Source organism: Pongo abelii, chromosome 12 (genome assembly GCF_028885655.2).
Source record: "Pongo abelii isolate AG06213 chromosome 12, NHGRI_mPonAbe1-v2.0_pri, whole genome shotgun sequence".
Lineage (NCBI taxonomy): Eukaryota > Metazoa > Chordata > Mammalia > Primates > Hominidae > Pongo > Pongo abelii.
Genome location: NC_071997.2, coordinates 123,067,845 through 123,092,104, shown reverse-complemented (window position 1 = coordinate 123,092,104; position 24,260 = coordinate 123,067,845). Strand labels below are relative to the sequence as shown.

General features: G+C 44.1%; 1 long non-coding RNA gene across 1 annotated transcript; it reads right to left on the bottom strand.

Annotated features, from left to right (window-relative positions):
- Nucleotides 1-236: 236 nt before the first annotated feature.
- On the bottom strand, nucleotides 237-23,445 carry LOC134759670 (uncharacterized). The gene is made up of 3 exons (XR_010136226.1): nucleotides 22,949-23,445; nucleotides 3,221-3,398; nucleotides 237-1,283 (listed from the first exon to the last, which is right to left on the bottom strand). It is a non-coding gene; the product is annotated as an uncharacterized LOC134759670 (long non-coding RNA).
- Between the last annotated feature and the right edge of the window lie 815 nt (nucleotides 23,446-24,260).

Genomic DNA, 24,260 nt, shown 5'->3' with positions numbered 1-24,260 from the left:
ATTTTAACAGGAGCCCTCGGCAATCAAACTCTTAGTCAAGGGAGTGACCCCTAGTGACATTTCAGGCTTTGGGGGTGACCAAATCTAGAAGTCTTCTGAAGTCCCTGAAATCAGAGAAATGGGACCATTCTAATAACCAGAAAAATCAGCTTCCTTTGACCCTAGGCGTCTTCTCGGGTCCCCAAGGACAATCTCCTGCTTAATGCACATGACATCATGTTGACCCGTTGGCCCAGGGTTAGCCTTCAACTCTGCCCCACCCAAGATCCCTACTACAGCTGGAAGGTGGCGACCATTTGAACCTGGGGCAAGAGACCATTTCTCCCCAGCAAGATGAAGTCACTTACCCAAGCCTTTGTGACAAGTCCTCATCAGAGCCAGCCCAGAGCTGCATCTCTTCCAGCCCTAAGACTGATGAGATAGATAGATAGATATTTGCCTTCAGAAAAGGAAGGCTTTTTGTTAATGACTTTTTGTTAATGTTTCAGGGAGAGGAGCAGAGGAGCTCAGTCCAGTATGATTGGCATTTGGTGAAACCTAGTGGTGCAAATGTTCTGATTGGGATGTAACTAGCACTCATCCATCTAACCCCTCTAATGTAATCCAGAGTCAATGCACCATCTTGAGTCTCCCTCTCTCTTCAACACCCCACCCACCTCGCGTCAATATGGAAATACCTTCGTTAAAGATAATTACCGAAGGAACAAGTCCCCTGGAGAGTACAACTATGAGGATAACATGCAAAAAGGAAAACTTAAAGCTCTCCATGAAAATTTACTAAGCTAAGGCAACAGAACCTTCTAATGAGTCCAGGTGCAGGCACCATGAGGTCTGTGTGAGGATGGTCTGGTGACCTCTAAAAAGGACAGCTGTGGAAGAGGCTCAGGCAGGAATGGCGGATCCACTGTCGGCCTCGCCCAGGAATCCGTCTTCATCTTTTCCCTTCTCATGAAGCTGTCTGTTGCCAGGCTGGCTATGGGGCTGCCTTATCCACACAGGAAGCTCACTTTTTGAGATGGCAGCTGAGCCACGTGATGTCAGACGGAGCAGGGACTTCTGTTTGTCTGTGTCAACCATCTGGGAGCCAAAGCTGTTTCCACAACAACAAGAACCGGTTGAGATATTTTACTTGGATCTCTGGGCATTGCACACATCTGCGTTCCAGCAAGTGACCTCCACGCATGGAGGCAGCGGAGAGGGAGGGAGCCAGCTCCAAGAGCCACAAAGCTCAGTACATTGGCTACGACACAGCCGGCCGATGACTCTAACGCCAAGAAGGAACTCTGGAAGAGAGGAGATCGTGGTTTATGACTCTCTGTGTCCTCCACACAGACAGCAAAGCACCAACAAAGGCTAAAAAAAAAACAAGAAAGAAAGAAAAAGAAAAACCAATACAACATTGATGAATTACGACTCCCTAACATACTCTGTATCCTGTGAGAGAAGTTAGTATTCTCCCATTCTCACTGATGAAAATTAGAAGCAGGAAGAGGCCCGGAGGTTTAACCACACTGGGATGTTTCTGTGTGTGTGTGTGTGTGTGTGTGTGTGTGTGTGTGTGAGAGAGAGAGAGAGAGAGAGACAGAGTCTCGCTCTGTTACTCGACTCACTGCAACCTCCACCTCCTGGGTTCAAGCAATTCTCCCGCCTCAGCCTCTCAAGTAGTTGGGATTACAGGCGCTGGCCGCCACGGCTGGCTAAATTTTTTTTGTATTTTTAGTAGAGATGGGGTTTCACCATGTTGGCCAGGCTGGTCTCGAACTCCTGACCTCAAGTGATCTGCCCACCTCGGCCTCCCAAAGTGCTGGCATTACAGGCCTGAGCCACCGTGCCTGGCCAGATGTTTCTTAAGGACAGCTTGCCCATGTCCAATCTGCAGGGGCCTATAGTCCTACACACTAGTCTGGACTATTCCTAAAATCCACCAGTCACTTTCTGGCCTGCAGATCTTGCCCGTGGACTCCCTCTTCCCGGCATTTCTTTTCCTTTTCTCCCCCAGTACAGTCCTGGTCCTGATCGTTGTTTATAGGCTTTTATTTTTGAGACAGGGTCTTACTCTGTTGCCCAGGCTGTAGTGCAGTGGCATGACCACAACTCACTGTACCTCCTGGGCTCAAGCAATCCTCCCGCCTCAGCCTCCCAAGTAGTTACGGCTACAGGCAAACATCGTCATGCCTGGCTAATTTTTAAATTTTTTGTGTAGCTGGAGATCTCACTAGGTTGCCCAGGCTGGTCTTGAACTCCTGGCCTGAAGTCATTCTCTTGCCTCGGCCTCGGCCTCCCAAAGTGCTGGGATTATAAGCATGAGCCACTGTGTCTGGCCTATGTATGGTCTTTTTAAAGCCACCTTCTCAAGAACCTTCTATAATTCCTCTGGCCAGAGTTTAAAAAAAAAAAAAAGATGGCCAGGCACTGTGGCTCACACCTGTAATCCCAGCACTTTGGGAGGCCGAGGTAGGCGGTTCACCTGAGGTCAAGAGTTCGAGACCAGCCTGACCAACATGGTGAAACCCTGTCTCTACTAAAAAAACAAAAAAATTAGCCAGGCGTAGTGGCAGGCGCATGTAATCCCAGCTACTCAGGAGGCTGAGACAGGAGAATCGCTTGAACCTGGGAGGCGGAGGTTGCGGTGAGCCAAGATTGTGCCATTGCACTCCAGCCTGGGCAACAAGATCAAAACTCTGTCTACTAAATTGAATATCTGCATACCCTATGAGCCAGCAAGTCCACTTATAGGTTTACAGCCAACAGAAATGCATGCAGATGTACCAAGAAACAAGTACAGTACTCAGCAGCCATTGCTCTTCCCATATGTCCATCAGCAAGAGAATGGATAAATATATGTTTATAAAATGGAGTGCTATATGACAATGAAGGGAAGCAAACTATTAATACTACTACACACAATGACATGAGTCTCGAGTCCAAGAAACCAGACCCGAGTGTGTATAAACTGTGACTACATTTATATAAAGTTCAAAAGCAAACAAAACTAATGCATAGTAGTCAGGAGACTGGCTACTTTTGGGAGGTAAGGACTGGATGATGATAATATTATAATGTCTTGTTTCTTAACATGGGTAGTGATTTACATGATGTTTTCACTTTGTTAAAGTTCAACAAGATATATACTTATGACTTGTGCACTCTTTGTATGTGATTTGTGCACTTTGACTTTTTTAGTTAAAAAGTAAGGCCTGAGTGTGCTTCCTTCACAAACCCTCTTCTCCCAGCTGCTTGCAGATGATGATGAGACCATAGGGGATGGTGGAGCAAGAGGCCGGGAGGAGCCTCAATCCTTGAGTCACTCAGTGGAGGAAAGCTTCCCACGCCCAGGAACAGCCGCCTTGACCAAGACCTGGCAAGCAGTAGACTTCTATCTACTATGTGTGTTTAACCTAGAAAAAAAAAGGAAGGAAGGGAGGGAGGGAGGGAGGGAAATAAATAGTGCTTAATACTTCAATAACAATGATTAGGAAAAGAAGAACATTAGGGTTTTGTTGTTACAAAGGTGGCAAACTCACCTGGATTTCTGCCTCCATTCCCCTAAAGCAACCTAGTGAATTAAGAAGGTGGCTGAAAAAGGAATGAGGAAGGGCTCTATAAATTGTTATGGAATTATTTTCAGAATCTGTTAGTAGGTAGAAAAAATAAAATCCACATGTCGTATGTTACTTTTTGTGTAAGAAAGAGAAATTTTTAAAAATATACAAATCTGTTTATTTTTGCAAAAAGAAACACAAGAAAGATAAACTAGAAACTAATGAAATTAATTACCTACAGAGGTGGGAGGGAATGGAGTAGAAGGGAAAGGGGACAGAAGGATATTTCTCTGACTATACCTTTTTTGCATAGTTTCAACAAACTTTTGTAACATCGTTAATGTGTTACATATTCAGTAAATAAAATTCAGTCAGATTGTATGGGGAGGGGTGATCCCTAAAACAGAGTAAAACCAAAACAAATAAGTTGAACTAAACATCAACCATAGGGGACAAAAGAAAGCATCCCCCACATCTGTATTTATCTTCACATGGCATTTTCCTGTGTGTTTCTATGTCCAAATTGCATGTCCCGCCCGCCCCCCCTCCCCAGTTTTTTTTTTTTTAAAGAGACAGAGTCTCACTCTGGCACCCAGGCTGGAGTGCAGTGGCGTGATTATAGGTCACTGTAGCCTCGATCCTCCTGGGCTCAAGCTATCCTCCTGCCTTAGCCTCCCAAGTGTGAGAAATATTGAAAAGGGCTTCCTGGAGGTGGGGAAAGAGGATGCTCGCCTTTCAGGACCCAAGACCCCTAGGTGGTTCCTGCCTTCAGAGAATTTTCTGCTTGGAGTCCTTGTTCCACAAGAGCAACCCTGGGAGCCGCCACACTCGGCAAGGTGTCATCCATCGGGTGGCTGGGGCCCAGAGCCAGGGAACTGAGTGATGTCAGAACCAGGCCTGACCATACCTCGGTGCGGCCATGGGTCCCCAGGCCTCCTCTGCAGCAACGCTGGGCCCATTAAAGATCCCAGGGTCCCTCCAGCGTTCTCAGCTCTAGCGTTTGGCATTCGTGATGGGGAGACATTAATGCTCTGCTGGTATGTGCGGATCTGGGGTTGTATATGCTTCTAGAACACGGGTCTATGGGTTCTCAAGGTCCTGCTTGACACGGGGCCAACCTGGAGCCTGATCTTCACACAGGGTTTGGTCCCAGGGAGACCCACAAGTCCACACAAGAGCCCTGGATATCAGCCTGCCAGGTGTCGGCAGTCACCGTGGGCCTCTCTTCTCCCTTCTTACACCAGGAACCAACCCAGCCAGGTTAAAGGACTTGCCCAAGGTCACGCGGAGGAGAGCCGGTTAGGAGAGAAAGGGTGAGATCATGACAGCAGACCTAAGAGAACTGCTACCAACTCCCACGATGAAATCACAGATGAAGTCACAGAATCGGAATGCTGGCTTTGGGAGAGACCGCCCTGCTCCTTCAGGAAGCTGGGGGTGGAGGCGGGAGTGGGGGTGGGGAGCAGGTGCAGGGGAAGGGGTAAGAGCTCAGACTCTGGACTTAGAAGGATCCGATTGATGATTCCAGATCCCAGTGGCTTCATGAACATGGGCAAGTTACACACCTTCTCTGTCTCTTGCTTTTCTCCTTAGTAAAACAACCCATGCCCCACGGAGGTGCCGTAAAGACAGAACGACTCTGCAGACAGCATTAAGCACAATGCCAGGCACCTTGGAGGCGCACAGTACATACGGCTCATGGCATTTCAGGGAGAGGCAAGCCAGTTGCTGCCACCCCGCCCAATGACTGTGTCTAAGGCAGAATCTGGAAGCCTCTCTGAGCTTCCGTCTCCCCCACTGTCCCCTCGGGGTGAGGAAGCCCACTCTGTAAGGAGACCATGCGTGTGGAAGCACCTTGGGAAGCGCTGCGCACAGGCCGGGGCCCAGGGCAGTCGGCCCTCCTTATCCATGGATTCAATGAACTGCAGATGGAAAACATTTGAAAAAGATGTTTAAAAACAAAAAAATTAAAATTTATTTCTTTTTCTTTTTTTTTTTTTTGAGGTGGAATTTCGCTCTCGTTGCCTAGGCTGGAGTGCAATGGTGCGATCTCGGCTCACTGCAACCTCCGCCTCCCAGGTTCAAGGGATTCTCCTGCCTCAGCCTCCCGAGTGGCTGGGATTACAGGTGCCCACCACCATGCCCGGCTAATTTTTTGTATTTTTAGTAGAGACGGGGTTTCACCATGTTGGCCATGCTGGTCTCAAACTCCTGACCTCAGGTAATCCACCCATCTTGGCCTCCCAAAGGGCTGGGATTACAGGTGTGAGCCACCGCACAATTTAACAATTAAAAAAATATATATGAATGGCTGGTCACGGTGGCTCATGCCTGTAATCACAGCTGTCTGGGAGGCTGAGGTGGGTGGATCACTTGAGGCCAGGAGGATTGCACGAGACCAGCCTAGCCAACATGGCAAAACCCTGTCTCTATTTAAAATACAAAAAATTAGCCAGAAGTGGGGACATGTGCCTATAATCCCAGCTGTTTGGGGTGAGGCCCAAGAATCGCTTGAACCCAGGAGGCAGAGGTTGCAGTGAGCCACTGCAATCCTGCCTGGGTGACAGAATGAGGCTCTATCTCAAAATGAACAAACAAGCAAAACCCAAAAAGACATGAATACAGTATAACAACAATTTACATAGCACTTACATTGTACTAGGTATTATAAGTCATCTTGAGATGATTTAAAGTATACGGAAGACATGAGAAGGTTATATGCAAATACTACACCATTTCCTATTGGTGACTTGAGCATCCATGGATTTTGGTATCCACAGAAGGTCCTGGGACCAATCCCCCATGGACAGTGAGGGATGACTTTGCTGTGATTACTATTATCAGTGATCTGGTCCTAAGTACAGACCCAGGTGGCTGTGATTTGTATGTTTGTCCCTTCCGAAACTCATGTTGAAACTTAATCCCCAATGTTTCCATATTAAGAGGTGGGGCCTTTAAGAGGTGATTGGGTGAGAGATCCGCCCTGCTGAGTGGGTGAATGGATTAATGGATTATCCCAGGAGTGGGTTGTTTACCTGGAGAGCGAGCTCTCTCGTGCACCCTTGCCCTGTGATGCTCCCTGCTGTGTTAGGAGGCAGCACGAGGCCCTCACCAGCAGCCCGTCTGTCTGACTTTAATCTGAGAAGTCAATCCTAGCCCAAGGCAGCCCATGTCTGTACTGAGCCCCCACCCCAACTCCTTCAAAGAGTCCCGTTCCTGGGTCACCTGTACTTGGGGACGTGACAGCATCAGCTCATGAGGGCCTGGCTGCTGTGCCAGCCGTCCATGTAGGCAGGGCCCAGGGCAGGGCACAGGCCGGGCACCGTGAAGCTGAGCTGGCATGAGTCAGGGCGTGGAAGATTCCAGGCTGTCAGGTTCCTTTCTCTCCTACCTGCCAGAAATGCCAGAATGGAACCCCAGAGGAGCCCATCTGCATCTGTTGCCTTCGCCCTTATTAAACAGGACTGATGTGGAGGCTAACATCTAAGAACTTCGGAGCTGGAAGGAGGCTGGTTCAATCACTCATATTCTTGATGAAAAACTGAGACCCAGAGAGAGAAGAAAGAACTTACTCTGAGGCACATGGCCCTATGGTGGCAACACTCCATTCTCTCTCTTCCACATGGTACCCTTTGTATGAAAATTCTGATATGTGGAGACTGCAATGTGGACGTGGTTCATTCTGAACTCACAAATGCTTATCCCCCCAAAATAGTCTCGTTTTTCTTTTGGTTTTTGTTTTTTTGAGATGGAGTCTCTGGGCTCTGTCGCCCAGGCTGGATGGAATGCAATGGCGCGATCTTGGCTCATTGCAACCTCCGCTTCCCGTGTTCAAGCGATTCTCCTGCCTCAGTCGCTCGAGTAGCTGGGATTACAGGCACACGCCACCACACCAGGCTCATTTTTGTACTTTTAGTAGAGACAGGGTTTCACCACGTTGGCCAGGCTGGTCTTGAACTCCTGACCTCGAGTGATCTGTCCATCTCGGCCTCCCAAAGCGCTGGGATTATAGGCTTAAGCCACGGCACCTGGCCAGGGTTGTGGATCTTAAACCCAGAATCATCTAACCTTAGTGGCTTAAAGATACTACATACTGACATTATTATTTGTATATTTACACTCAGTACATTATTTTACAGTTTCCCCTACATCACCTTATTTAACCCTCCCAACAGCCCTACGGGGTAGATATTATGGTTTCTGTCTTGCAAATGAGGAGCCTGAGGCTTACACAGATGAAGCGGGTCCCTCTGTTGGCAGCGATCTTTCCCCCACACCCCAGAGGTTTTGCCCCAGTAGTTGGATGTCAAGAGCCTAGACTCGGTTGCCATCAGTCAGAGAGATGTCCATCCTGGAGGTGGCAGACTACTGGACACCATGGTCAGACTTATTTTGGTTGGCCTTACACTGTTCTAAAGCACCCTGAGTCAGCATTTAAAAGTCCAAGGATGGCTGGGTGCAGTGGCTCACGCCTATAATCCCAGCACCTTGGGAGGCTGAGGCAGGCGGATCACCTGAGGTCAGGAGTTCGAGAACAGCCTGGCCAATATGATGAAATCCTGTCTCTACTAAAAATACAAAAATTACCAGGCATGGTGGTAGGCACCTGTAATCCCAGCTATTCGGGAGGCTGAGGCAGGAGAATCGCTTGAACCTGGGAGGCAGAGGTTGCAGTGAGCCGAGATTGTGCTATTGCAGTCCAGCCTGGGCAACAGAGTAAGACTCCATCTCAAAAAAAAAAAAAAAAAAAAAAAAGAAGAAGTCCAAGGACGTCTTTAAAAGTAAGGATTTCTGCATTTAAAAGCCAACCCTGGGCCAGGCAGGGTGGCTCATGCCTGTAATCCCAACAAGGCGGCAGATCACCTGAGGTCAAGAGTTCAAGAGCAACCTGGCCAATATGGTGAAACCTCGTCTCTACTAAAAATACAAAAATTATCCGGGTGTGGCGGCGGGCACCTGTAATCCCAGCTACTCAGGAGGCTGAAGCAAGAGAATTGCTTGAACCCGAGAAGGGGAGGTTGCAGTGAGCCGAGATGGTGCCACTGCACTCCAGCCCGGGCGACAAGAGCAACACTCCGTCTCAAAAAAAGATCAAATAAAATAAAAACCAACTCTGGAAGCTCCGGCCACATGGAGTCCAGCCTGGGCTTTCCCTCCCTCTGCTGGGCAGGGTTGTCCTTGTCCTTCAGTCCATCCGCTTTGCTTGGTCTCACCGTCGTGATTTTCACTGTTGCTTCTACCTGTAATAAACCATGGTGGCCGATGTTTGTAAATCACTTCATGGCTTACTGAGCCCCACTCCTGGACAGGCAGCCAGGTCCTTCTCAGCCTGGAAAAAATCTCTTCTGGGGGCAGTAGTTGGGTGTCAGGAAAGTAACATGCTGATGTCTCCTTATGCACAGTTGTGTCCAGCAAAGATTCAGGGGGACCAGCTGTGGCCAGGCTCTGCCTGGTGCTGAGGGTATCAAGCAGAGTAGAATCCCTGCTTCCCTAAAGCAATCTCAGCTGAAATGAACAACACTTGGGTAGGCTCTGGTTCCAGTGCCAGCTAGCTGCACTAACTAGCATATGCTTTTGGTAAGTTGCTTCCCCACTTGTGACTCTGAGGAATGGGAGGTGGTGGCTGCCATCCTCTCGGTGCTCCTGGAGTCTGTTCGGTTGATAACGGCCATTGGCAGGTGGACTTGCACACAGGTTGTTCTAGGCATCATCTTGCTTAGAGAGGCGGGGAGTGAGTGACTCTGCCCAGGGCTCCAGAGCCATCTTCAGTGTAAGTGTTTCTCTGGCCTAGAGTTTTCTATTTTTAAAAAAGACTGAAGTGCACCCCTGGGCTGTACCAGAGCCCATGGATTACTGGCCTGGGGACTGGATGGCTTATGAAGGCCACAAGTCCTGGGAACAGCAGAGGAAAATCCAATCTTTATGAAAATCCTAGGCCCTCTGGAGCACAGACCTTTGTGAAATCTCAGGTCTATTGTTAACATTTCAGGATGCAAAGGGATTTTTGCTCTATTTTCAGGATTAGTGTAAGATTTAAATTAGCAGCCATTTGTTGAATGGGGCATGGTAGACAATGTGGGGTGATGGAGCCTCAGCCTCAAAGGGGACAGCTTCACACAGCTCACATTTCAAATGTGTCGCTCACATTCCAACATCCCTTTACAGTTTACAGAGCACATTCACGTTCTCGCATTTAATCCTTCCCACAGGCTGCAAGGAATCAAAAACTCAGAGGGTAAAGTGATTTGCCAAGCCAAACAAACAAATAACCAGAAACCTTATAATCCCAGTATGCAGGAGGCCATCACTATACATTATTTACAGCATCCCTTCCAGTTTTCTCTTTGCATTTTTTTCTTTAACTGGTTAAAGTTATACTCTCTGTGTAGTATACTTGAATATTGTTTACTGCTTTAACTTATTTTATTATATATATTTTGAATGGTTGAATTCCTATAGGAAGTGGTAGTGCATGATTAGGGAATTCTTGACTAAGAACATAGCCCTTGAAAAGGTGTGGACCAGGGAACACAGGGTGTATTCAGGAAACAGTGAATAATTCTTTGAGGCTAGAACTCGTGACCCTGATGAATTGAGGCTTAGCAAGGAGTCTAGAAAGACATTTTATGTCAGATGATGGAGAGTTTGAGTAATATATTAAGGAATTTTAGTTTATTCTGTTTTCATGAGAGAATAATAATACATGCTACATTATATATATTTAGAAAAATACAAATGAGGACAAACATCTAGAAATAATTCATAAGCCAATTGCACAGAAATAATTGTTATAAATATTTTTATACATGTGTAGCCTTCTGATTGTTTTCTTTTCTTTTTCTTTTTCTTTTTTATTTTTTTAAGACAGAGTCTTGCTCTGTCGCCCAGGCTGGAGTGCAGTGGTGTGATCTCGGCTCACTGCAACCTCTGCCTCCCAGGTTCAAGTGATTCTCCTGCCTCAGCCTCCCGAGTAGCTGGGACTACAGGTACCCACCACTACGCCTGGCTAATTTTTGTATTTTTAGTAGAGATGGGGTTTCACCATATTGGCCAGGCTGTTCTCGAACTCCTGGCCTTGTGATCCACCTACCTTGGCCTTCCAAAGCGCTGGGATTACAGGCATGAGCCACCGCACCCAGCCCTGATTGTTTTCTATACACATATTTCTTCTTTTTTCCCCCAAAAGGGACATAAAAGACATTCTTTTGTAATCTGCTTATAATTCTATTATCATCTTTCTCAGTCATTAAAAATTCTTTTTCAATAATGATCTTTAAAAATTTTCTTCATTGGAGCTCTGTTTGAAATAAAATTTTACTAGGGACCTCAAGAGCCAAAATGGGTAAAAATAGAGCTCCTGGGATCACAGCAGAAGCAGGAGACGTGATGCCTGCCTGACCCGGTAAGACACCCTGACTCCATCTGAAAATCATTGTTGCATAATGTGATTTGTATGACTGCACTGCAAGAATAGAGCATCACTTATTTAATCAGCCCGTCCAGCTGTTTCCAATTATTCCCTTTGTAAATTGATTATTTCTCAATAAAGGTTTTTGAACATGGGGTGTGATATAATTTGAAGGTATTATTGTGAGTACCAAATATGGTAAAATCTTACCTAACTGGAATTCAGCTAACCGCAATCCTTAATTAACAAATTTTCTTTTGCTCAACTTTCAGAACATAAAGAAACCTCTCTTTCTCTCTGTCTCTCTTTCTCACACACACACACACACACACAGAGTTATGAAATAGGAATAAATTTAATAAATATGTGCAATAGGTATACTCTGAAAACTATAAAACATTACTGAGAGAAATGAAGGAAGGTGAGTGTAAATGGTAAGATATACCACACTCATGGATTGAAAGACTCAATATTCCTTAAATGCCAGTTCTCCCTAAAATTGATTCTCTAGATTCAACACAATAATATTCAAAATCTTAGCAGGTCTTTTTTTTAAAAAAAAAATATTTAATAAGCAGACCAGGTGTGGTGCTCACACTTGTAATCCCAGCACTTTAAGAGGCCAAGATGGAAGGTTGTTTGAGCCCAGAGGTTTGGGACCAGCCTGGCCAACATAGCAAGACCCCATCTCAATTTTAATAAAAGAAAGAAAGAAATTTAATAAGAAATTTAAAAAATTTTTTACATAGAATAGCCAAAACAATTGTGAAGAGGAAAAAAATTGGAAGAGTTATGCTCTCTGGTTTCAAAACTTACTATGAAGCTAATAGTAATCAAGATAATTTGGTATTCAAGTAAATTTTGACATACAGATCAATAAAACAGAATAGAAAATTCAGAAATAGACCCACCCACACATATGGTCAATTGATTTTCAGCAAAGGTGTCAAGACAATTAAATGGGGGGAAAGACAATCTTTTCGATAAAAGGTAATGAAATCATTGGTTGACTCTATGTACAAAAATGAATCTTAACCTTACCTCACACCAATTCAAAAATTAACTTGAAGCGGAACATAAACTATATGTAAGAGCTAAAATTATGAACTTTTTTTTTTAAAAAAAAAAGAAGAAGAAAATGTTAGTGATCCTGGGCAAGGCAAATATTTTTAAAATAGGGCACAAAAAGCAAAAACTACAAAAGAAAATACAAAACTACATCAAATTTGGACTTCATCAGAAATTAAAATGTCTGCTCTTTGAAAGCACCATTAGGAAAATGAAAAGGCAAGCCTCATTGGCTTGTACCAGACTATATAAATGACTTGTACCAGAATATACAAAGAATTCTCATGGCCGGGCATGGTGGCTCATGCCCGTAATCCCAGCACTTCGGGAGACTGAGGCAGGCGGATCACCTGAGGTCAGGAGTTTGAGACCAGCTTGGCCAACATGGTGAAACCCCGTCCTACTAAAAATACAAAAATCAGCCTGCTGTGGTGGTGCGTGCCTATAATCCCAGCTACTTGAGAGGCTGAGGCGGGAGAATCACTTGAACCCAGGAGGCAGAGGTTGCAGTGAGCCAAGATCATACCACTGCACTCCAGCCTAGGCAACAAAGTGAGACTGACTCAAAAAAAAAAAAGAATTCTCACAACTCAGTAATGATAAAAGACAATTAAAATTGTGTAGAAGATTTGAGCAGACATTTTATCAAAGAAAAAACCACAGATGTCAAATAAGCACATGAAAAAAATGCTGAACATCATTAGTCATTAGAGAAATGTAACTTTAAACCAAAAGGAGATACCACTACATACACACTGAAATGGATAACATTTAAAAGATTGATAATGCCAAGCATTAGAATGGAACAACTTGAACTCTCATACACTGCTGAATACAAAACTGTACAATCATTTTAGAAAACAGCTTAGCCTAGGCTGGCACAAGGGCTCATGCCTGTAATCTCAGCATTTGGGAGGCTGAGGCAGGAGGATCACTTGAGCCCAGGAGTTCAAGACCAGCATAGGCAACATAGACAGACCCTGTCTCTACAAAAAAATTTTTAAAAAAATTAAAAAAAAAAATTAGCTGGGCATGGTGGCACATGCCTGTAGTCTTAGCTACTCAGGAGGCTGAGGTAGGAGGATTACTTGAGGCCAGGAGGGCTAGGCTGCAATGAGCCGTGATTGCACCACTGCACTCCAGCCTGGGTGGACAGAGTGAGACCCTGTCCCAAAAAAAAAAAAGTAAGAAAAAAAAGAAGAAAAAGAAAGGAAAGGAAAGGAGAGGAGGTGAGGGGAGGGGATGGGATGGGAGGGGAGGGGAGGGGAGGGGAGGGGATGGAAGAGGATGAGAGGAGAGGAGAGGAGAGGACAGGACAGGAAAGGAAAGGAGAGAAGTTTAGCATTCACTTATAAAGTTAACTATTCACTTACCATATGACTTGGAAATTCTATTCTTAAATATTTTCTCAACTCTAGTGAAAACAAGTCTACACCTGAGACATGTGCCTGAGTTTTCACAGCAGCTTTGTTCAGAGTAGCCACTGGAAGTGATCCAAATGTCCATCAGTTGGTAAATAGATAAAGAAAAATTACTAAGTGGAATACTACTCAGCAATTACTAGGTATGAGCTGGTACATGCAGCAAAATAGATGAATTGCAAAGCACTACTAAGGCAAAAAAGACAACTCCCTGTATGCGCCCACTGCATGAAGTTCTAGAAAAGGCAAACCTATAGTGATAGCAGATCAGCAGTTGCTAGCAGTTAGGGGATTTGGGGATAGAATTTAAAATTACATTTTTGGTACTGGTTGCACTGCTGTATACAGATGTCAAAACTCATCGTTGTATACTTAAAATCGGTCAGTGTTGTTGTATATAAATTCTACTTCTGCTGACATTTGAATTCCTCTTTGTCCACTTTTTTGTCATTCCTCTAGCCACTTAGTCGCTTCACATTTAAAGGTTCAGGACTGCCATGTCTGCTGTTACAAGGATAGAGTTTGTGTTTCTGTTTAGTTACTTTTCTTATTTTGGGGTAATTTTTCAGAGAAAAAATAAGTGGGAACATTTTTCCCTCATCATCTTAAATTTGGAAGTCCTATAGATGTTAGTTAAAGTCATGGGGCTGGAGTTATCCCTATTCCTTCGCATATTCATGTACATTTTGAGACTACGAATGAGTTCCCACAATGATGAATAAGGTCTCCAATCTCACATATCTCCCCACTTCCTCTGCACCATCCCCCCAATATAGTTATAAAACAGTGTTAGTTATATCAGTAGTTAGGATATACTTTATTATGATTGTGCAAATGTCATTCACTAGAAAACCAGTAACTTAATGCCCATAACACCTTTCTTCCTCAGTTCTTCATTTTTACTAGAGTTGTTCATTTGCCACCTTTTTCTCACTTGTCTCATTTTCTACACATCCACCATTAATTTTTCCTAATGCCCCAACAAGTCAGCCTCAACTCCATCAGTAATGTTTTCCATAATCTCAAACATTGCATATATTCCTCTAATTCCCGGAGATCTCTTTCTCAGAGCCAGCCTTCCTTCCATTTATTCTGTTGAGACTGGATGCTGGGTGGATGTCATCCTGGTTTCTAGTCCCCATCATCCTGGGGGTTCATGTTGCCTTGTATATTTTGGATCTCTTGCTTCCTGATATCTTGTTCCATGTGTTCTTTTCTTGGTTACTCCCTTGTTTTTTGTTTGTTTGTTTTTTGTTTTGTTTGTTTGTTTGAGATGGAGTCTCGCTCTGTCACCAGACTGGAGTACAGAGGCGCAATCTCGGCTCACTGCAAGCTCCGCCTCCCAGGTTCAAGTGATTCTCCTGCCTCAGCCTCCTGAGTAGCTGGGACTACAGGCGCACACCACCATGCCCAGCTAACTTTTGTATTTTTATTAGAGATGGGGTTTCACCATGTTGGCCAGGCTGGTCTCAAACTCCTGACCTTGTGATCCACCCACCTCGGTCTCCCAAAGTGCTGGGATTACAGGCGTGAGTCACCGTGCCCAGCCCTAGATTTTTATTTAAAATGAGACTTCTGTGGCTCTGTTACTCTCCTTCCTGGAAGGGAGGGAGGAGCAAGACCGGTTTGCCCCAAGCCTATAAATGGAATAAACCAGTCCCCAGCAGGTTCTGCAACTTGCCTGAGATCTTATCACTCGTGAGTTTGGGAAACTCTTGAGTTAAGCACACTCTTAGAAGGTTGTTTTGCTTCTGTTTAATTGGGGCTGTGCCTTCTGGCTGTCGAGCTCCTTTGACAAAGTGATTTTGCATCCAGAGTACTTTATTCATTCATCCATTCATTCACTAAGAAACCTTTATTAAGCACTTGGTCTGTTAGCAGAAAAAGTAGGCTCTTTGGAACAGGCAGAACTGAGTTAAGTTCCCTCTTGGCCTCTTGCTGGTTGGGTGACCTGATTAGTCCTCCTGAGCCTCAGTTTCCTTTACTGTTTAATGACAACAGTTAAGAGATCATTTGGGTAATGGGCCTGGTACAGTGCCTGACAGAGTCTGTGCCTAGCAAATACCCACTCCTTATCCTTCCCCAGGGCTATGCAAACTGCAAGTGGTTTCAGTTTCAGTTATGGGCAGACCAGCCTACCAGCAGGCCTTGGAGCGCCTGGAGGATCCATTCAGAGGGCAAGTGCTGGATACTCTCTTCTCTCCAGCAGGAACATGGAGGGTGGATGAGAAGCAACAAGGGTGTTTGCTTTCTGGATCATCCCTGTGCCTTGTGATTAGCATTTAATAGACTCCCAGAAAGCTTTGAAGATAATCATATGTCTACCCCTCCCTTTTGACTGATGATCTTGACGTGATATACACTTATGTCAGTGAGGAAATTGGGAGGCTCTTGCAATGAGCCAGGAGTTGCTCTTTAGCTTTCAAAAATTTAAAGTCTAGTGAAAATTCAGCCCACAATGGAGTGGCACCGGAATTTGTCTTCAGAAATGCCTCCACCACAAAGCTGTTTTGTGGGAATGAACAGGGGATGATGATATGGTAAAATAAGCCTAATGACAATTTATGGTCTTTGTACCTCACTTTTCCGTGTACAAAGTTTTGACAAAGCCCTTGTATATCCAGCATCCCATTCGTGCCTTCAAGCCCCATAAGGTGGTCTGACAAAGTTATCACCCCCATACTGCAGATGAGAAAACTGAGACTCACTGAAGCGATTTGTCCAGGCCCTATAGCTAGCAGGGAAGTAGGAGGGCCAGGACTTAAATCTACTCTCTTGGGTCCAGAGACCCTGCTCTGCTGCCTCAAGGTAGTATTTAGCTATTGCCACACCTCTTTAGCTAAACTTTTAGCTGACTTGTCCTGAGTTCTAAGTCCTGGGATGTTGGCAGTATCAGGGGGTGAGGAGGAGGCAGTGGGACCAGCTCCAATGTGGCCACACCCTGAATATCAGGGTATCAGGGCTGCAGCCTAGCTGAGTTGTGGCCACATTCCTTGAATTTCCATGACCTGGTCACATAAGAATAATGCAGCCCTAGGGGTGGTCTCATCAGAGCCAGATCTGTCCATCTCACCCTCAAGGGCTCACTCCTGTAATTCTGCCTCTCTCCTACGTAACCCACAATTGATTTCCACTAGCATACAAAAGGCTGCAGTCGTTCATATTCCCTTCAGCTCCCTTCGGCTCTTGCCCAAGTTTCTGCTCCCCCTTTCAGGGAGTTGTCACCACTTGTGTCCCCTTTCCCTCCTCCCATTCTGCCTTAAACCTGCTCCAATTAAACTTTTATCCTTATCACTTTCCTGAAATCACCGTGTCAATGCTGTGTATCTTGCTAAGTCCTATGCTGAACTCACTCAAACTCTTAATAGCATTTGACATTTCTTTCTTCTTGAAACTTGCTTCCGGTCACCACATGTGGCTTCCGGTCACCACACTCCTCTGGTTCTCCTCCTTCTCCATCATCTTTGCCGGATGCTTCTGCTGTCCCTGACTTCTAATGCTATGGTGTCCTGTGACTTAGCCCTGGGCTCTCTTCTCCCACCTGCCATCTGCCCTCACTTCCTAGGTGTCTTCACTTTGTCCATGGCTTTATATCCCCCACAGACACTGATGACTTCCAAATTCATATCTCCAGCCAGAACATCTCCTTGGAATTCCAGACTCATGTGTTGACTTCCTCCTCAATATTTTCTCTTGTATTTCCGATAGACATGTCAAATTTTGTCCCAAATCTTGAGTTTTCACCCCAATATCTTCTCACCATCATCTCATAGTCTCCTCCACTCACTACAGTTTGGCACCCTTGATTCCTCTCTTTTGCTCACAACTACATCCAGTCCATGGTTGGCTCTACCTTCAAAACACATCTGTTTCTCATTGCCCTTCTCTAGTGTCCTAACAGGCACCACATACATCTTTAGGCTGGATTCCTGGTACAGCCTCCCAATTAGTCATCTCCATTGTGCCCTTATCCTTTATAGTCAGTCTGAGTAAGACTTCAAGGCGTAAATCAGACTGCATCATTCCTCTGCTCAAAATCCTTCAATGACTTTTCCACTGACTTAGAATTAGATCAAAATACCTAACCATGGTCCCAGACAGAATATTCAAAATACTCATACTTAACAACTGGTAGAGGAATGCATAGTCATATATAAGTTTCTATATAAATCAAAAATTTTAAATATATTATCTTCTATTTTCCAAATGAACCAAACTATATTTATCTATATAATAAAACTGCTGGCCGGGTGTGGTGGCTTACACCTGTAATCCCAGCACCTTGGGAGGCCGAGGCAGGAGGATCACTTGAGGTCAGGAGTTCAAGGCCAGCCTGGCCAACATGGGGAAACCCCATCTCTACTAAAAATACAAAAATTAGCTGGGCATGGTGGCACAAGCCTGTAATCCCAGCTACTCCAGAGGCTGAGGCAGGAGTATCGCTGGAACTCAGGAGGCAGAGGTTGCGGTAAGCCGAGATTGTGCCACTGCACTCCAGCCTGGGTAACAGAGCGAGACTGCATCTCAAAAAAAATAAATAAATAAAAACTGCTTACAAAATGATATTAATATAACACAGAACATGCATCAAATCAGCCTAATACTCTAAGTCATGTATTGGTTTTCAGAAATAATTGGTGTGAACAGTGAACAATCTGAAAAAGAAATAAAAAAACTAATCCCATTTACAATAGCCAAACAAAATTAAATACCTAGGAATTAACCAAAGAAGTAAAAGATCTCTATAATGTAAACTATAAAACACTGATGAAAGGAATTGAAGAGGACACCAAAAAATGGAGACATACTCTATGTTCATGGATTGGAAGAATCAATACTGTTAAAATGTCCATACTACCCAAAGCAATCTACAGATTCAATGCAATCCCTATCAAAATACCAATGACATTCTTCACAGAAATAGAAATAACTGTCCTAAAATTTATATGGAACCACAAAAGACCCAGAATGCCAAAGCTATCCTAAGCAAAAAGAACAAAGCTGGAGGAATCACATTAACTGACTTCAAATTATACTACAGAGCTATAGTAATCAAAATAGCATGCTATTAGCATAAAAACACTCACATAGCCCAACAGAACAGAATAGAGAACCCAGAAACAAATCCACACACCTACAGCAAACTAATTTTTGACAAAGGGGCCAAGAACATACACTGAGGAAAAGACAGTCTCTTCAATAAAGAACAAAACTAGACCCCTATCTCTCACCACATACAAAAATCAAATTGAAATGGATTAAAGACTTAAATCTAAGACATCAAACTATGAAACTACTAAAAGAAAACATTGGGGAAACTCTCCAGGACATTGGTCTGGGCAAAAATTTCTTGATTAATACCCCACAAGCACAGGCAACCAAAGCAAAAATGGACAAATTGGATCACATCAAATTAAAAAGCTTCTGCACAGCAGAGGAAACAATCAACAAAGTGAAGAGACAACCCACAGAATGGGAGAAAATATTTGCAAACTATCCATCTGACAAGTGATTATTAGCCAGAATATATAAGGAGCTCAAACAACTCTATAGAAAAAAAACTCTAATAATCCAATAAAGAAATTGGCAAAATATTTTAATAGACATTTCTCAAAAGAAAACATACAAATGGCAAACAGGTATATGAAAAGGTGCGCAACATCATCGATCATCAGAGAAATTAAAATCAAAACTACAATCTCCGCTGGGTGTGGTGGCACATGCCTGTAGTCCCAGCTACTCGGGAGGCTGAGGCAGGAGAATCGCTTGAACCTGGGAGGCGGAAGTTGCAGTGAGCTGAATTCGCGCCACTGCACTCCAGCCTGGGCAACAGAGCAAGACTCTGTTTCAAAACAAACAAACAAACAACAACAACAGCAACAACAAAAACCTACAATCTCATCCCAGTTAAAATGGTTTATATCCAAAAGACAGGCAATAACAAACACTGGTGAGGATGTAGAGAAAAGAGAACCCTCAAATACTGTCAGTGGGGATGCAAATTAGTACAAGCATTAGGGAGAACAGTTTGGAGGTTCCTCAAAAAACTAAAAATAGAGTTACCATATGATCCAGCAATCCCACTGCTGGTTATATACTCAAAAGAAAGGAAATCAATATACTGAAGAGATACCTGCACTCCCATGTTTATTGCAGCACTGTTTACAATAGCCAAGATTTAGAAGCCACCTAAGTGTCCGTCACCAGATGAATGGATAAAGAAAGTGTGGTACATATTCACGACGGAATACTATTTAGCCATGCAAAAGAATGAAATCCTGTCATTTGTAATAACATGAATGGAACTGGAAGTCATTATGTTAAGTGAAGTAAGCCAGGCACAGGAAGACAAACGTCACGTTCTCACTTATTTGTGGGATCTAAAAATCAAAACAAGTCACTTTATGGAGATAGAGAGTAGAAGATTGGTTATCAAAGGCTGGGCAGGGTAGTTGGTCAGGGGCAGGGAATGGTGAAGAGGGAGGTGGGGATGGTTAATGAATACAAAAGTAATAGAAAGAATGAAACCTAGTATTTGCTAGCACAACAGGGTGACTATAGCCAATAATAATTTACTTGTGCATTTTAAAATAACTAAGAGAGTGTAATTGGAAAAAAGGATTGTAAGAAGGGATAAATGCTTGGGAGGACGGATACCTCATTTTCCATGATGGATTATGCATTGTGTGCCTGTAACAAAACATCTCATGTGCCCCATAACTACGTACACTTACTATGTACCTACAAAAATTAAAAATCGAAAAAGTTTTTAAAAGTTAAAAAAAGAAAAACAAGTCATTGGTATGATCTTTTGTTTGATACATTCTCACTAATGAGATGATGACTTAATCGGAGTTATGATTTGACAGAGGGAAATGCTCCAAAATCCTCCAGTAACTTCCCTTCAAATCAGTGGTTTCTAGGTAACTAAGAGTCTCAAAATAGAGAATTTCTCAAATAACAATATTTTTATGATAATGAATTGTTCCTGAGCTTCCGGTGGACTAAGAGCAATTGTATTAAAATTTTTTTTGGATCCTTATCCAATTTCATCTGAGCTTGTTATTCAACATCTTTTCATTGGCTAAGTCACAAAAGTCTTTTGTGAAACGTCATATTTAGTTAGGTTCAGCCTAATCCTTCCTGAGAGGGTCATAGTAGGGTGGCTCAAACTGGGTGTGTGTCCCCATCAGGCTACTTTCTTTTGTTCACTGGCTCAGCTGCTTACATAAATTTTAAATGACTTCTCTTTGTTTCAGTTTTCTCATCTGTAAAATGGGGTGATGATGATGATGATGATACTTCAAATGAGCAAAATACATTTAGATTGGTGCTTGGCTCACAAAATGCTAAACATGCATTAGCTCTCACTTTATTAATAAAATCAACGTCAATACCCTTGACTCAAAGGTGTGTGGTGGGTTTTAACGACCATGTCCCCTTAAACGGAGGTGAGGTTAAATAAGAACAGTGAAAAGAGGGAGTCCCATACACCCTGGTGTCCTCAGGCCCCAAATCATCCCCTTGGTCCCTTCCTTCCCCCATAGCCTCCCTCCTGTCATGGAGCATCCACTATTCCAATGAAGCCCTCAATGCCTGGCTGGGGCCTGGGTAGGGCCCCTACTGAGGAAATTCTCTCCCTGGCTCTCCCTAAGCCCGAATCCCATGAAGGCTGTAATCTCCACACCCAGATATGAGGTAAGTGGGCAGTCCGAGGCAGTCATTGCCGGCTGGCTGGCCACCAGTTGGCTCACCAGGAGTCTGTCCTCTCTTCCCTGGTGGGAGCCAATGATGGTGGCCAAGAGGTGAGACTTTCAGGGGACACCCGGTGTAAATATTTTAACAAATGGAACAGGCACTATGGGTGCATTGGCTGAACATCAGCCCCGTAGGCCCAGGAGACCTTTGGCCATTGGGTCCTCATCTAGCTGGCATTTTCATCTCCCTAAGACTCATTCCCTCATATTCTTGCAAGTCTCTCACTCCATTCCCATTTCTTTTTTTTTTTTTTGAGACAGAGTCTTGCTCTGTCACCCAGGCTGGAATGCAGTGGTGCGATCTCGGCTCACTGCAACCTCCGCCTCCTGGGTTCCAGCAATTCTCTGGCCTCAGCTTCCCGAGTAGCTGGGATTACAGGCGTGTGCCACCATGCCCAGCTAATTTTTGTATTTTTAGTAGAGATGGGGTTTCACAATATTGGCCAGGCTGGTCATGAACTCCTGACCTCAAGTGATCCACCCACCTCAGCCTCCCAAAGTGCTGGGATTACAGGTGTGAGCCACCGCACCCAGCTCTCCATTCCCATTTCTGCTCAACTGGCCCTTCTTCAGAGAGGTCTCTCTGATGACCCTATAAAAATTCTCTTCACTATCTTCCACACAAGTCACCCTATATAGGTATATACCTTGCTGTGTGGTGTTTTTCCTTACAATGTTTTTAGTCCTCTCTAAAATTATTTTTTATTTGTATCTGTTTTCTATCATCCTGCCATGATAACTATGGCCAAAAGACAAGATGACAAATACTGTCACAAATACCCCTGGAAGATGTAGAAAACAGTGCGGAAAATTTAGAAGAGACAAATCTTAGAACAAATTACACTGGTCTGCCATTCGAAGCTTTGCAATGCTGCTGGATAAGACGCAGATGGATAAGATGCAGATGTTTCAAACATGTCTCTGCATGAGAGTTGCTAGATTCTATTTCCACAATGGAACATAGGAAAAAAAAAAACCACTTGTAATGGGAAGATGCACCAGGAAACACCTATTCTAGACAATAAACCATTTCTTTTTATAAACAACACTTTGTGGTAAAATTGTGTCTGTGTAACCGTGAAAGAACCTAGAATACTAGAAGAGCTCTGAGACAAGACATTGATAGCACCACGGGGGCAATTCACCCACTGCCTCATCCACCAGCAGCAAGTGGCAGCAGAAGTTAAAGGCAGAAGGTGCACACTGCTGGAGGGTGTCAGGATGTAGTCAATTTTATGAAGACAAGACTGTGCAGATATAGTGCGGGCATCGCCGTCATCTGGACTGAGCATGAATACCCACAAAAGTCCTGTGTCCCCACAGAAGGCTTTTGGATACCTCACGGCAAAACATTTCAAAGACCTGCCAGACCCACAGATGAGCTAGTTATCTTCTTTTTTAAAAAACAGGAAAGTAAGTATTCCTGGGATGACAAGTAGTTGTCAGTAGTATTGGCAGATATTTTTGAAATGGGGAATACACTTAATTTGTCCCTTCAGGGTAAAGGGAATGTTTTAACAAAGTGAGCATCAGAATGGCTGGGTGTCTTGACTGCCTTATCTTTATATTTATGATTGCAAATGTCAAGTAGGCCCTCATGCTGCTGGCAATTTTTGCTAGATTCCTGATTCCATTCTTTCATTTCCAAGAGTTATTACACCTCTGGTCTCCTCTCAAACTTCCCACAGCCCTCCCCATCCCCACTCTCAACTGATGACTTGCTTCCATTTCAATGAAGCTCAGAGAACAGACCTTCCACCTCGTGCACCTGCGCTGTCCCACGTGCTCTCCCTTCTTTCCTCGTTCTGCAGCAGATGAACCCTCTATGCTAGGGCTGACCCCTCCATGGTGCTGCAGATCCTCTCCCTTCTCACGCGCTGCATTCGTCTGTTTTCACACTGCTGACAAAGACATGCGTGAGACCGGGCAATTTACAAAAGGAAGAGGTTCAAATGGACTTACTCAGTTCCATGTGGCTGGGGAAGCCTCACAATCATGGCGGAAGGCAAGGCCTTGACCTCCTAAAATCCTGGTATTACAGGCATGAGCCACCAAGCCTGACCTAATTTGTACTTGTCTGATAAGTAATGATGTTGAGTACATTTTCATATATTTATTGACCATTTAGCTGTTAGCTTTTATGAAATACCTGTTCAAATCTTTTTGCCTATTTTTAACTGGATTGTTTATTATTTCTTAATTGATTGGTAGGAAACCTTTGTTACATGTCTTGTCGAATATGTATTGTGAATTTCTTCTCTCAGTTTTTAGTTTGCTTTAATTACGTCTTTTTTTTTAAAGACAGGGTCTCTGTCACCCAGGCTGGAGGGCAGTGTCATGATCACAGCTCACTGCAGCCTTGACTTCCCGGGCTGAAGCAATCCCCCTGACCCAGCCTCCTGAGTAGCTGGGACTACAGGCATGCACCACCACACCCAACTAAATTTTTAAAAAATTTTGTAGAGATAGGATCTTTCTATGTTGCCCAGGCTGATCTTGAACTTCTGGGCTGAAGCAATCTTCCCACCTCAGCCTCTGAAAGTGCTAGGTTCCAGGTGTGAGCCACTGTGCCCAGCCTAACAACATCTTTTGATGAATCAGAGTTCTTAATTTAATGAAATCCAATGTAATGACCGTTTCTCTTAGGAGTAGTGCTTTTTGTGCCCTGTTGATGAAGTCTATTCCACCCCAAATCATAAAGATATTTACCAGTCTTTTTTCTAGAAGCTTTATGGTTTTACCTATCACATGTAGGATCCATTTGAATTAATTTTTGTGTACAGTGTGAGAAAGGGGTCAATAATTTTCTCACATGCATGTCTGATTGATTCAGAACCATTTATTGAAAAACGATTCTTTCAGCTCACACCTATAATCCCAGCACTGTGGGAGGCCAAGGTGGGTGGATCACTAGAGGCTATGAGTTCGAGACCAGCCTGGCCAACATGGCAAAATTCCGTCTCTACTAAAAAATACAAAAATTAGCCAGGTGTGGTGGCACATGCCTGTAGTCCCAGCTACCTCTACTTGGGAAGCTAAGGCCCGAGAATTGCTTGAACCTGAG